Source organism: Stegostoma tigrinum, chromosome 36 (genome assembly GCF_030684315.1).
Source record: "Stegostoma tigrinum isolate sSteTig4 chromosome 36, sSteTig4.hap1, whole genome shotgun sequence".
NCBI lineage: Eukaryota > Metazoa > Chordata > Chondrichthyes > Orectolobiformes > Stegostomatidae > Stegostoma > Stegostoma tigrinum.
Genome location: NC_081389.1, coordinates 15,998,553 through 16,014,517, shown reverse-complemented (window position 1 = coordinate 16,014,517; position 15,965 = coordinate 15,998,553). Strand labels below are relative to the sequence as shown.

Genomic DNA, 15,965 nt, shown 5'->3' with positions numbered 1-15,965 from the left:
TCTTGTAATGCTTTGAGATAGTCTATTTTGCTTCAGTTGTACTCAATTCCACATTAATAAATTAACTGAATTAAAATGTCCAGCCTCACTGTTGGGATTTCACCTTGCTTTTCTAATCATTTGTCTTGGCCTCTAGATTACTACTTATTCAATGTAACGCTACTGTTTCCAGTAAAGTTAAGTTATGCATGGCCCAAGTGTAGATTGGCTTAAAATTAATTCTTCTGGTATTCAACAGACAAGTCGATAAATATCCTTGAGAAGAGATTAAAAAAAAAACCTGGGAAGACTCCCAAATTATAAAGTCCTTGAACAGCTTCATAATTTCGAGGGAGTAAATTTTGTTTCATCACTGTTTCCTGGCCAGGGAACCTATTCCACACTGAGAGATGGAGAACAGACGCAATTGATGGCCACAAGACAATTGAATGATGGGGACACAGAGGCCTTCTGCTGTCTTGCTGGTGGGCAGAATAACCCCTGTTATAAATAGCATGTTGGTTTGAATTAATACAGTCCTGCAGGTAAGCTGCTTGAATACAGGGGGGCTTTTGCTGCCTGAGATAGTTCCAAATCCAATTGTCCTGCAGCTTCGTAAAACCTCAGAGTGGCAATCTATTCAGAAAGATAAACACTCGAGACTTTGTGAAGAATAAAAAGAAAACACATCAGAAACTGCAAGCGATCTCTGTCAGACAAACCATTCCCTGGGGCGGATTACAGTCCAGCTGAAACATTCAGAGCAGATTGCAATATCCTGCTCTTGCGATGTTTAAATCCATGACGCAGCATATTGAGTATCAGCTGCACTAATCTTGCACAGTGCTCTACAATATCAATCTCTCCTAGTTTGGCTACGATAACCAAAGAGTCAAAATGCATCCCCACCCCCCACCACCAACTCTACCCCCCCCCCACCAATCAGATTTCCAATGCAGACCTAATGTACTGCTTCACCTGTTGTAGCTCTCTGATTCCACATTGAAGTCCCTTTTAAATCCCTTACCTATCACCTTAAACCAAAGCCCTCTAGCATTTGGACTCTCCCACCCTGGGGAAAAGACTTTAGCTATTCATGCTATCTATGCCCCTCATGATTTTATAAGTCACCCCTCAGCCTTTGTCGCTCCAGAGAAAATAGCCCCAACCTATTCAGCTTTCCCTATAGCTCAAGCTGTCCAACCCTGGCAAGATTCCTGCAAATCTTTTCTGAACCCTTTCAAATTTAACAACATCTTTCCAAAGCAGGGAGACCAGAATTTAATGCAATACTCCAAAAATGGCCCAATCAATGTCGCCTACAGCCATAACATGATATCTCAACTCCTATGTGCAATGCAATGAACAATAAAGGCAGTTTGGGAAGCATTAGTTTAGCACCTTGGCCAAATCACTCAGTGTGCACACAGGAAATAAAAGTAAAGTCACCATTTTCCCAGAGAACTGTAGGGCTGCACTGTCATCGGAGAGAGAGAGAGATGATTTAACCTGAGGTGGTTTAACCTGACAGTCAGCACGCTTCAGGCAAGGGGGTGATTGAGAAGGTGGGACATTTGTCATGACCTAGTGTGCACTGCAGAGCAATTGTTGGTTCAATTCCTATGCTGCCAACAATTATATGCAAAATAACATTTGTAACAAAAACAGTAATTGCTGGAGAAGATCAACAGGTCTGGCGGCATCTGTGGAGAGAAAGCAGCACTAACGTTTTAAGTCCAGAAACCCTTCTTCAGAACTGGGTTCAAAACATCAACTCCTCTTTCACTCTATAGATGATGAATTTCTCCAGCAACTTCAGTTTTTGTTTCAGATTTCAACATCTATTGTTCTTTGTTTCATTACAAATAGCATTTGTATGTCTGCACAGCATGATTTGAGATTTGCACGTGATATTTGGCACAATGTTGAATACTGATCTTAATATCATCATCCTTGGCTCTTGATGACATTCTTACTCTGAGTCAGTGGGTAAAAATTTAAGCCCCAGCCTGAACACTTCCCATGAAATAGCTGCATCCATGTGCTGCACTGTGTAACAGAACATTAACCAGAGGATTGAGTTGGACTTTCATGGAACTACTTGCACTGTTTTGAAGCAGGGCAGAGGAATTTTTATTGGAGACTTAAGAGTTGTACCAGCCTCCACCACTTCCTCTGGCAGCTCATTCCATACACGCACCACCCTCTGTGTGAAAAAGTTACCCCTTAGGTCCCTTTTATGTCTTTCCCCTCTCATCTTAAACTTATGTCTTCTGGTTTGGACTCCCTTATCCTGTGAAAAAAGACCTTATCTATTCACCCTACTCATATCCCTCATGTTTTGATGAACCTCTATGAAATCAGCCCTCAATTTCTGATGATCCAGGGAAAATGACTAATTATTCAAACACTGAAATGGATAATTGACCTGCCACCATTGCCTCCAGCAAGATATTTGTACCTCTTCTAACTGGTTTGTTCATGCAACATAAGAATTAGATGTGAGTAAAGTGGTCTTGAAATATTTAGCAGATGTTGATTACAGCCTCTGATTTATCGAAATATTACAGCCACGTTTCCAATTATCCCAGTCAGCTATTCAGTTACAAAGTGTGGTACACGTCCAGCAGCATGTCATGCTCCAAGTGGCCCCAGTTAAGATGGAATGTGAAACTCTTACACTCTCCGGCCACATACTGTGATGATATCACAATCATGCCTCTGAAACATGACTTGTATATTAACTGTGAGAACTAGCACAACAATGAGCATTGCTGTTGTGGGATCTGCCTGTGAAGAAATTGGTCACTGTAAGGTTACAACAACGGCAGAACTCCATTGGCCACAATGTGCAAATAGCAAACCTGACCTGAAAGCTATTCCCACTTTTATTCTTCCATTCAAACATACAGGATAGCACCCACAATGTTCTGTTTCCCCAGTGTAGGAATGTGGTGGATTTATGCAATTAAAGGAGTTAACACTTTGTGTCTTTTTCTCTCTGCTTTGCAACACACAAGCCGTAAACATTATTCAAGCCAGACAAAAAATGACATTCGGAAATAATCCTCAAACATGGACGAGCAATAGAAGAAACTTCACTCAGAAATGATGCAAGAATCTAATGTTCTTGGCACTGAATGTTTGTTCCTGATGTTACAATCCTCTGTAGGTCTATGCTTCACTTCCATGAGCTATCCCCTCGAGCAGTTTGGCCGACAACTGGCAAAACACATCACACAGCTCTGAGGTTGAGCGGACCAGTAAGGATTTAGATGCATGGCTTATCCCAATCTAAAACATTGCAAATGTATTGAACCCTAAGCCAGAATTGGATGTGAGAATGCTAAGTCTCGCCCACCCGATATCCCTGCAGCTAATGTGCTCTTCTCATCACTGATCCTGAATTTCGTTAGTAATTAAGCCACCACAGTTGCAGGGTATGGTTCAAGCAGGAATACTTACAGGACTCTGCTGCATCTGCTACACACAAGTGCACAGATGCACACAGGTTTCTCCATGTGATCTTATGCTCATTTCCTACAGTCATAGGATTGAGCTGACTGCATTTTTGATTAGCTGCACATTTGAATGCATTCGGAAAACTAATATCAGCTGCAATACGCCCTCACGTTTCCACTTTATCCTTGAGACCATGTCATATTGACTGGAGAGGATGCAGTGGAGATAAATGGGAATGTTCACAGAATTACGACAGTGAGGAAGGAGGCCATTTGGCCCATTGTGTTTGTATCAGCTCTCCAAAATTTATTTATTACTCTCGTCAGCAGTTTTCATTTTCAATTGATGTAATAGAATATAAAACTAGGTTTAGTATCCAAGTCCTGGGCGAATACATGGTGTAGCAGAGTGCCACATACATGTTACGTATTAGTAACTAGAAGATTGGAGGTGATACAACACAGAGACAGGCCCTTCGGTCCAACCGGCTCATGCCATACAGAATTCAAAACTAAACTGGTTCCACTTGCCTGCTCCTGGCTCATATCCCTCCAAACCTTTCCTATTCTTATACTTATTCAAGTGTCTTTTAAACACTGTAACTGTGCCCACATCCACTATTTCCCTAATAAATTCATTCCATTGTGAACCATCCTCTGTCAACAAAAAAGCCCTTTATGTATTTTTAAGTCTCTTTCCTTTCTCATTAAAAATATAACCCACAATCTTGAAATTCTCCATCCGAGGGAAAATTCTATCTGTACCCCTCATGATTTTATAAACTGCTGTAAAGTTACCTCTCAATGTGCTACACTCCAATGAAAAACAGTCTCAGCCTATCTAGCCTTTCTTTATAGCTCAAACCTTCCATACCCAGCCACATCCTGGTAAATCTCTTCTGAACCCTCTGCAGGTTAATAATATCCTTCCCACAATAGGGCAACCAGAACCGGACACTGTGCTCCAGAAGAGGTCTCGCCAACTAATATCAGTCTGAGACTCATTTAAAACATTACATTTTGACAGAAGGAGAAGAACAATAAAGATTCCAGTTATTGATTTTTTAAAAAATTATTCACTGGATACGAGTATTGTTGGCTAGGCCAGGATTTATTGTCCATCCCACATTGCTCAGAGGACAGTTCAGAGTTAACGACTTTGCTATGGGCTTATGAGTGACATATAAGACCTCGTATGGGTGGCTGATTTCCTCCCCTAAAGGACATTAGTGAGCCAGGCGGGTTTTTATGAGGATGGACATGGTCATCGTTATTCCGGTAGAATGAGGGAGGATCTCATTGAAACATATAAAATCCTGATGGGACTGGACAGGCTAGATGCGGCGAGATTGTTCTCAATATTGGGGAAGTCCAGGACTAGGAGTCATAGTCTAAGAATAAGGAGTTAAGCCATTCAGGACTGAGATGAGGAAGAATTTCTTCACTCAGGGAGCTGTGAACCTACGGAATTCTCTGGAAGCTGTTGGGGCCAGTTCATTGGATATATTCAAGAGGGAGCTGGATGTGGCCTTCGTGGCTAAAGGGACCAAGGGATATGGAGAGAAAGTGGGAATTGGATACTGAGATTGCATGATCAGCCATGATCATATTGAATGGTGATGTAGGCTGGAAGGGCTGAATGGCCTACCCCTGCCCCTATTTTCTATGTTTCGATGTTCCAAATTTTATTGAAATCAAACTTCACCACATGCTATGGTTGGATTTGAACTTTGGTCCTGAAAACATTACAGTGGGTTGTGAGTCCAGAGATATTATCACTACATCAGTGCCACCCTCCACCCCTCTCCCATTGGCATCAAATCCGATGGTTTCTGCCAGGAAAAAGAGATATGAACATTAGCCAAGTATATTCAGCTTTAATCTTCCAGCATTTGAGTTACAAAGCGACACTTATTGTTGAAAAGCCTGCCACATGAAGATTGACAACATGGGTAAGTGCTGTTACTGAAGAGGTACAATCTCAGAATGAAAGGAATGAGTAGGTGAGGGCAAAATGCTGCAAAAAATATTTTAGACAAACGCTCGCCACTTCGAAAAGAAGTAAACCTCTCAGGATAGAATGTGCTGCATTGATATTGGAAGTCAATAGGCTTGTGTCAGCAAGGGCTTTAATCTGTTGCTCAGTAAATGACGGCAGCAAGAGATTTATTTCTCCTTGCAGGATACTATGAAGCCTCTGATCTACAGTACAGTCCATTACTAAACTCTGCCTTTCCAATTAACACTGGACAAATTTAGTGGATTTCTAAAGTTTTGCATAACTTCCCAAATAATATGTTCATCCTCTCTAAGGCCACACGCTTCGCTCCACTCCTACTGACCCAAGGCTGGTATTAATATTTGCAAATGTTCAGAGACGAGGGATGGCACACGAAGAATAGCAGGATGATTGCTTCAAGCTTGACTCCTAGCCAATGCTTCAGGCTTCTTGGGCAGATGTTAGACTCTCGAAGCTTGACCCACAGCCAAATAGAACGGCAACACCAGGGACCAAGCTGAGGCACAGTAAGTTTCACTGGCAGCTGTTGGTTCAGCCTTGAAAAATGAATGTTTCAAGAATTGCAAATACAGACCACAGGGCCAAGGGATAGATGCCTGGAGGCTGCTGCAAATGCAACAGATGTTTTGAACGTCTCAGACAAACAATGCAACTGAGCTACAACCTGAGATAGATAACTTTTCGATCTGCATTCTTTTGCTGTCAATTGTTTCCATCGAGGTATGAAGTCAACACATTGCTGCCAATATCATATTCACCAAAGCGACATTCTTAGATTGATGTGGTGCTCTAAGGTGTGAGGTGTTTTGATAGAATGGATAGGGAGAAACTGTTTCTGTAGGCAGAGCAGTCAGTAACCAGACAGTGCAGATTAAAAGCAACTGCAAAAGCAGGAGGGAAGGTGAGCAGAATATCTTCTTTTAAACACAGCACGTTGTTACAACCAGAAATGTAATGCCTGTAAACAGATTCAATCAGAATTTTCAAATTTGTAAATGACAAAAATAAAACAAAGCAGGACTTGGAAAGGAGCAGGGAGTGTGATTAACGGTCAAGTCAGCTTAGTCCCTTTCTTCACAATGTGATTGTCTGTGAACACCAGCTTTGCACAAATAAGGTTAGCGCTAACCATGTATAGAAAATACTTTCTTTCCTCGCTTGAACTGGGTTGCGTACAAGTTTTCTGAATTCTTTTGCCAAGATCTAGGATTACTTCTGGCCAAATCCATGTATTTATGACTCAGACGCTAGAAGTAAGGGACTTGGCTGCAGTATGGGAAGTGGTATTAACAGCATTAATGATTGTTAACAATGCAATGAAACATTGCAAACTCGATGTGATTGCAAACTCACTGCATCTTTACAGATGCCATGAAAAGCTATGCACTCATTCACAGCACAAAACCAGAGAAGATCTATGCATTGGAACTGGCCCATTAGAAATATATTCTCAGCACAGCATAGGGGATTAGCCGATCAGATACAAAGCGCAGTAATTCTAATGAGATACTCCCCCTCATTAAAAATGTTTTTGAACAAATACTTTATGTTGATAGAATATTTGGTGCCATGTTGTTAATCTAATTTAGTTTGTTGAGATCAATATTAACCAGGTTGTTGGGATTTCTGGCGAGTAAAATCTAGTTAAAAGATGAATTGGAGGAGTTCAGAACAGCCAAGATTATTGACTATGGAACTGTGGACTTAAGCATACCATTTACAAGGCTAAAGGAACAGTGGGTTTGTAGAACAGACTGCCAAACAATACAATCAATTAAGGGTCTGGGGTGACTTTTGAATGTATTGGAAGTGCGTATAGAAAAGGAAAATTGTTTAAAACTCTGAGTGCTGCTCTCCATGGAAATCTTTAGGAAAAGGAGGAAGATTTATATGGTCTGAAGAGAAGCCAAAGCACACTGCTGATTGCTTTCAGCAGAGGTAGGGGACCCATTCCTAATATGGGATCAATAGGTAGTTCGGAAGGAGGTAAGACAGAAAACATTGGAAGCACTGGGCAAATCAAGCAGCCTTTACAGAGTGCCAAAAATAGTTAATGTTTTGGGTTGATAACTGTCACAATCATATTAGCCCTGTCAGCAATCTGATGCATGGACTGCAAATTTGTTCAGATCATTGAGACTAAAAAGCATTAGTTTTAAAACATATCAACGGTTAGCTTATCACATAATTATTTCAAATAGTTATTGTTAGGAAAGAAATACATTAATTATCTAACAGTCAGAAACATAGATTTAAAAGTAGATATGGATGAAAGATACTTATAAAGTTGCATAGATGCTCAGTCTGTTATTGTTATAGGCCTGTTACTTGTTTTGAATGTGTCTCTTTCTGAAGTGAAGGTATTGAAAGCCCGAGGTCAGAATTCATCAATTGCAGTGGTTTCTGTAGTTGAATAATTGGAAGTTGTCTGTATGGATTGGCTCAGTGGTACAGCATACTTTGGGAGAGTGAAAGGGAAAAACAAAATATATTTCCTCAGAGATAGTAAGAGCTGCAGATGCTGGAGTCAGAGATAACACAGTGTGGAGCTAGAGGAACACAGCATCAGAGGAACAGGAAAGTTGATGTTTTGGGTCGGGCCTTTCTTCAGAAATTTCCCCACTAGTTCTGTGATTACAGCACTTGCAGATTACCTCAACTCTTTGAACAGAACTGTTGTTGTCATTTCTGAAAGCCCTTTTCCTTGTGGTGTCTTTGGCTAATAACTCTTTCCCTGGCATTGTCTCAAAGTCTTGAAATGACATCTCGAAAAGTCTTCAACAGTTCGACAATTGCTGACTAGTCACTTGAGATGGACAGACTGGGTTTAGTTTAGAGTCCATCTGAAAGATAGTGCTTCTGTCAGTACAGCATTCCCCAATCTCCAATACCTTTATAATTTACCATAGCTCCTCTGTTGATGGCATAGGTTTGCAGTCTGTTCTTCACATCCACCATCCCACTAGCCTTGTAAATGGTATGCTCACAGTGGTGTAACCTCCTCCAATTCATCCTTTAATTAGATTTTGCTCACCAGAAATCAAACAACCTGGTTCCTATTGATCAGAACAATGCTGCACTGGATTGTCAGAGATAATGGGAACTGCAGATGCTGGAGAATCCAAGATAACAATGTGTGGAGCTGGATAAACACAGCAGGCCAAGCAGCATCTCAGGAGCACAAAAGCTGACGTTTTGGGCCTAGAGCCTGGACTGTCAGCCTGGATTTTGTGTTCGGGTTTTTGAGTGGGGCTTGAACTCATGACGTTCTCTTCTGTGTAAGTGAAGCCTCTGCCCCAGAGCCTTGATTCCAAAGAAAGACCAGGCAATAGCCTGGTCAGTGCCTGACTGGCTTGTGGTATGGTGGCACTTATTGAAAAGTGGCAGCATAAGTGTCTTGCTAGTTCTCCAACTCATAGCTGAGGTCCTCTCCAGTTCAGAAGATTCTGCTCCAGATATTATTTTATTTATAACAAATCATTCTTAATTCTCTGAATTGAATTGAATTTATATTTTGCAACTGCCAGAGTGGCATTTGAACACATGTTTCTGAATCATTAGTTCAGTTCACTAGACTTCCAACCCATCAACACTGATTCTACTACCATACCTTTGCATTCCTTTCTCGCTCATGTGTTTATCTAGCTTCCTCTTAGTTACATCTAAGTTATTTGCCTCATCTTCTCCAGGTCATAGCTACTACTGGAACATCAATCAATAGGGAGGAAGAAGAGAGAGGAATTAAGGCCTGGAGATAGAATTGTGCAGAACATTGTGCGTTAATTTATACTGTTCACATCATTATATCTACTGAGCTTCCTGCTGTAAAGGATGATCACTAATTGCCTTGGGGGGATTGCTGACAAGCTCCTACCAACACAGTTCTTTGAGAAGGAAGAAAAAATTGACATTTTATTTGAAAATCTTCCTCAGAGTATACCTACTGCTCTTGATTACATTAATGCATGGCATAAACAGCACCACTATCCTTCAATTTGAAGGACAGCTCCATCAAAATAATTATTCGCCCGATTTTCTTGTGTGCACTAGTGTTGTGAATATTGGTAATTTTCACACAGAGAGCTGAAGTATTTGCTCTCCCTTCAGTTTTGTGGCCTGGCCGAGATTTTGGAATTTGGTTCTGGAACATTCTTTGCAGCATTTAAGTATTGGCAATGCTTATGAAGCCAATTTTCAGCTTTCCTTTTGGTTCTACTTCATCAGTTCCAAAGCACTGTGGGACATCCTAAACTGGCGAAAAGTATGACATAAATGCATGGTTTTAATTTTTTTTCTCTCAAATTGTACTATGTCTCTCACCTACAATACGATGTTCCAGGCTAACTGTTTCTAACATTTCCTCCTTTCATAGGATGATTAAAACTCAATGTAAGAGAATGCCATGAGTTATTTGACCATGAGTTATTTGAAGCTCACAGTGGCTACATACCATAGCTGGAACCTATCTAGTTGAGGGCACTTCACAAAGCATTTCATCTCCTAAGGCAATGTTCGAATACACTGATGGCCTCGAAAAGAATAAAGTACAATCCAGGATATTCTTCACTCCCACATCTTGAGAGACTAGACCTGCTCTTTTGAATTCTATGGCAATATCCAACTCAATTCCTTACAAGCCAGGAGTAGGTAGAAGGAGATTTTATCTTTCCTTAAATATGCCCTGTGCACCTAAGTTCAGAGGAAAGGATGGAAGGGAAGACCAGCCTGAACCTCCATAGCCACCACTTGCTTTCTACTTTCTTGAATCTTGTTGTGCAATGGTAGTGTCCCTGCCTCTGAGCCAGGAGACCCAGGCTGAAGTGCCCCCTGATCCAGAGGTGCGTCATAACATCTCTGAACAGGTTAGTCAAAAATATAAATGTGAAATACCGTGATGCTGGGAAATTAAAACATACACAGAGAGTGCCAGAGAAACTCAACAGGCAGAGTTAACAGAGCGGGTTGGGGGGACATTGTCAAATGCCTCTAATCTCTGTGTGAAAATTGCCAGTGTTCACAATATTGCTACACAAAGAGAAGCAGGTGAATAGTTATTTTGATGGATCTGTCCTTCAAATTGAAGAGTCTTGTAAAACTCTTCTTCAGAACGGGGTGGCACAGTGGAACAGTGGTTAGCACTGTTTCTAAGGCAGAGGTAGAAAGATTCTTCATTACCAGGGATTCAGGATTATCAGGGAGGAATGTAGAGTCAAATTTAAAATCAGATTAGCCATAATCTGCTGGCACGGTTGCTCGGTGGTTAGCACTGCAGCCTCACAGCACCAGGGACCTGGGTTCGATCCCACCCTCGGGCAACTGTTTGTGTGGAGTTTGCACATTCTCCCCACGTCTGTGTGGGTTTCCTCTGGGTGCTCCAGTTTCCTCCCACAGTCCAAAGACGAACAGGCTAGGTGGATTGGCAGTGCAAAATTGCCCGTAGTGTTCAGGGATGTGTGGATTAGATGGCTTATAAAGGGAGGGATCTGGGTGGGTCCTCTGAGGTTCGATGTGGACTGGTTAGGCTGAAGGGCCTGTTTCCACACTGGAGGGATTCTTTGATCTAGAACAAATGGTTCAAACAAATGTGGAATTATTAGATGGGGTATCATTCTAACAGAATGTTTTCTCTTGGATGGTCTCAAGCTTCTAAGGGAGTTGTTGGAGCTGCACTCATTAGGGCAAGCGGGGAATATTCCATCACACTCCTGACTTGTGCCTTGTAGATAGTGGGCAGGCTTTGAGGAGCAAAGAGATGAGATACTCGCTGCTGAATTCCAAGTCTTTGACCCTCTCCATGTAGTCACTGTATTTATATTACTAATCTAGTTCGGTTTATAGTCAATGGCAACCCTCTGCAGGGTTTAGTTGGTGGGAGATGTAGCAATTGGTAATGCCATTTAATATAAAGGGGCGATGGTTGGATTCTCCCTTATCTGAGATGGCCATTGCCTGGAACTTGTGTGGCATGAATGATGCTTGGGCGAGAGTAAACAAAGTGCATTGGAAGCAGGCAAGAAAATGTGTTGGTAGGGCACAACAATTGGCAATGGGATTTGTTGCTAAGCTCACAAATGCATTCTTTGTTGTTGGGACTGAGATTGTGAAATCATCCAATTCAGGATCATAGAGACAGAGAGGAAGAAAGCGTGGAGTACAATAAATATAAAGAACTTACCTAGATAACCCTTTCTGCATCCTCAGGATAAACTGAAATTACTTCATAGACAACAAGTAATTACTATTATATAAGAAAACGTAGCCAGCTTTCAGAATGTGACAAGTTTTCAAAAAGTGACATTGAGATAATGAACAGTTATCTGTGTCTTCCCGATGGTTGAAGAGTAAGTCATTTTATTTTTTCTGAAGAAGCAGTTTTGAGTGACTTAGATATGCACAGATTCAAGAAAACTGGGACCATTCTCCTTGAAGCAAAGAGGGTTGAAGAGAGAGTTAATACTTTTTTCTAAAACGATGAGGGGTTTTCACAGAATAAAGAGAAGCTAGTAGCTTTGTTAACCAATGCGCACGGACTTTGGATCATTGATAAAGGATCCTAAAGGAAGATAAGGAGATCAGGTTTATGTGGGGACCTGTGATCTGGAATGTGCTTCCCGATGGGTCAGTGGATCGAGATTCAATAAAAACTTTCAAAGGGAACTGGATGAGTGCATGAGGAGCAAGAAGTTGAAGTACTGTTAGGAAAGATTAGAACAGAAGGATTAACTGGAGAGAAGGGATACAGAGGTTTAGATGGGCTGAATAGTCTTTTCTGTGCTGTGTGATTCTATGATTCCTTGAATGAGATCTATTATAGTCACTTAGAGTCACATAGCATGGAACCATATTCTTCAATCCAACTAATCCATACTGACCATGTTCTCAAACAAAACTGGTTTGGTGTTTGACCCACATCCCTCCAATCCTTTCCTACTCATGTAATCATCCAAATGTCTTTTACATCTTGTAACTGTACCTACATTGATGTCGTCTCGTAGTTTATTCCACACAAGGATCACTCCCTGTGTAAAAAAGCTGTCCCTGGCTTAAATAGACAGGTAGGATCTTGTTCTAACATCTCACCTGAAAGTTATCATGATGGATGAAAACCCACATTAAAACAATTTTGTTCAGGGCAAGTTATGTTGAGCATTGAATTGACAATGCATGTACAATTTTAATCCAAGAGATGCTGCCAGGATTAGATCACGTGTATATATTTTTTTACATCGCAGTGGCCCTATTATACCATCCAGTTACTGAAAGCCGATGTGTTACTGCAACTCTTCTATTGGGAATAACCAGTTCAAAATGTGTTCACATGTTCTATAGCAGTAACAAGTCAAAACTAGGTACAACTGAAATCAAAACTGAGGTGTCAGCAGCTTTGCAAACATAAGGAATGGAAATTAAAAAAATGAGAAGAAGCTTGAAATTATAGAATGAGTTTCACAAACTAGGATATCCCAAATCATTTTAGGGTGAGCAAGGTACTTGTGAAGGGAGGTCACTGTTGCAAAGGGGTAAATGTGGCCAACAATTCATGCACAGCAAGCTCCCACAAAAAAACAATGTGATCATTATCAGATCATCAGTTTTAAGAAACATCAAAGCACTGCAGATGCTGGAATTTTGAAAAAGAAAACATAGAGAATGCTGGAGAAACTTATCAGGTCTGTCTGGCAACATCTGAGGAGACAGAAACAGAGTTAACATTTTGAGTGTGGTATGATTATTCTTGAAAGAGAAACAGAGTTAATATTTTGAATCAAACATGAACACTTCTCCATTCAACATTAATACTGTTTTTCTGACATTAGATGCTGTCAGACCTAATGAGTTTCTCCAACAATTCCTGTGTTTGGCCAGCTGTATTAAGTGCTTGTTACCAAATAAACATTGATCAGGACTCCACAAAAGCTCCACCATTATTGTTCAAATTGTGCCTTTGGGATGTTTTATGCCAGAGAGAGTAGATGGGACCTTGTTCGAACATTTCATCTGAGGAAAGGTACCTCTGACGGTGTAGCTGTCCTTCAGTACTGCAATAGAATTTAAGCCCAGTTTATATAAATCACTGAAGCAGCATTTTGTAACCACTGCTGTGTGTTTTACATCTCAGATCTATGCCGAGATGACACTTATTTTTATCTGTTGCATTTACAATGCTTTAAACATCTGCTCTATTCTTCAGCTCCAGCTTCCAAATTTACCTCTAAACTCTGAGATCTAGGACTCTGCTTCCCATTCTGCAACTGGATCCTTGCCTTCCTGACCCATAACCACAAAAAGCAAGGATAGGTAACAACACTTCCTCCACAACAATTCTCAACAGTGGAGCCCAGCAAGACTGTGTACTCAGCCCCCTACTATACTCCTTATACGCTCGCAACTGTGTGGCTAAATTCAATTCTACCCCCATTCACAGATTTGCTGATGACCCACTGTAGTGGGATGGATCTCAAACAGCAACAGAGTATAAAAAAGAGATAAAGAGCTTATTGGTATGGTGCAAAGACACCAATCTCTCCCTCAATGAAATAGAGGAGCTGGTCATTGACTCCAGGAAGCGGAGTACAGGACATGCCCCTGTCTCTATTTAGGCAGCTCAACCAGTGATACCATCGGTATGCTCACAGCGCACCCCCCCCCCCCCCGCCTGCCGTTTGAAGATTGAATTCTGTTGGCAAACTATTTGGTTTATTTTGATCTCAGGACTCACTACAGGCAAGGCTCCACCAAAAGATAGTTTTCCAAGGTTTTCCCTTTCACAGCTCTGCTCCTGGTGGAGAAATCCCACGAGCAGTAACAGATAACTGAAAATTTCTGGTATCACAATTATTTTGTCACACTTTGACTTTCCTCGGACTCATTACCAGCATCACCAGTGAAGATTTGATAATATCTCACATACAAATTTATCCTCGGGTGAGTACATGCTATGAGGTAACCTTAACACTTATGCAATGTGCTGATGCATTTTGAAAAGAAATACCTTTCTCTTAACAATCGTTTGAGCAAATGTCAATTCTACTTTTCTTGTAATATTTATTATTTTCATGGGCTGTGCTCATCATGCTAGTTTGCTGCTCATCCCTAATTGCCCTTGAACTAGCTTGTTGGGTCATTTCAGGGGCAGTTGATAGTCAACCACATTGCGTTGGGCCTGGAGTCACGCGTAGACCAGACGTTGTAAGGATGGCAGTTTCCTTCCCTAAAGGATATGAAGGAAGCAGATGGGTTTCTAAAGACACAAAACAGAAATTACTGGAGAACATCCTCAGATCTAGCAACCTCTATGGAGAGAAAGCAGAGTTAAGTTTTGACTTCAGTTATTCTGAAGTGGGGTCAGCTATACAGCAAGGAAACAGACCCTTCAGTCCAACCAGCCCATGTTGGCCATGATCCCAAATTAAACTAGTCACACCTATTTGAACTTTGGGCCCTATCCCTCCAAGTAGTTCTCACTGTAGAGAATGCAAAGAAATAAACTTTGGTGTTTTAAAAACAGTTCACATTACAGAAGAGAAAGTTTGGGAATCTTAGACAATATAAAGATGGATATAACTCTGGGATCTGATCTAATCTATTGCAGAATGTTGTGGGAAGTAAGGGAGGAAATTACAAAACCTCTTGCAGAAATATTTGCAGTATCTATAACTACAGGTGGGGTGCCTGATCCATGGAGGGTGGCTAATGTTGTACCTTAGTTTAAGAAAGGTTGTAGGGACAACTGAACTATAAACTTTTTGAGTTTGACTTTGGTTGTGGGTAAATCGTTAGAGGTGATTATAAATGTTAAGATTTGTAGACATTTAGAGAGGCAAAAATTTATTAAGGATAGTCAGCGTGGTTTTGTGTGAGGAAAATCATGTCTCAAACTTGATTGCGCTTTTCGAGGAAGTTACTAAAAAAGTTGATGCTGGCAGAGCAGTAGATGTTAATTATGGACTGAGGCCTGTGATCAGTTTTCCACAGGGATCGGTTCGAGGACCTCTTCTGTTTGTCACTGTATGAGTGATTTGGATGAGAATACAGAAGGCGTGGCTAGTAAGTTTGCGGATGTCACCAAAATTGGTGACATAGTAGACAGTGACGAAGGCTTTCTATGATTACGAAAGGATTTTGATCAAATGGATCAATGGGTTGAAAAATTGCAGATGGAGTTCAGACTAGATAAATGTTAGCTATTGTATTTTGGTACAACAAACATGAGTAAGTCTTACAAAATTAATAGTAGGGTTTGGGCAGTGTTATAGAACAGAGTGACCTAGGGGTGCAGGTACATAATTTTTAAAGCTTGTGTCACATATCGACAGGATGGCTAAAAAGGCATCTGGCATGCTTGACTTCATTGCTCAGACCTTTGAGTATAGGAGTTGGGATGTTATATTGACGTTGTACAGGACATTGGTGAGGCCTCTTCTGGAACACAGTGCCCAGTTCTGGTTGGCCAGTTATGGGAAGGATATTATCAATCTGGAGAGAGTTTAGAAGAGATTTACTAG

The 15,965-nt window shown here is 41.0% G+C and overlaps 1 non-coding gene across 1 annotated transcript; it reads right to left on the bottom strand.

Moving 5' to 3' along the window:
* Positions 1-7,261: 7,261 nt before the first annotated feature.
* Positions 7,262-7,375, bottom strand: LOC125446934 (U5 spliceosomal RNA). Its single transcript, XR_007246495.1, has one exon. It is a non-coding gene; the product is annotated as a U5 spliceosomal RNA (small nuclear RNA).
* Positions 7,376-15,965: the final 8,590 nt, after the last annotated feature.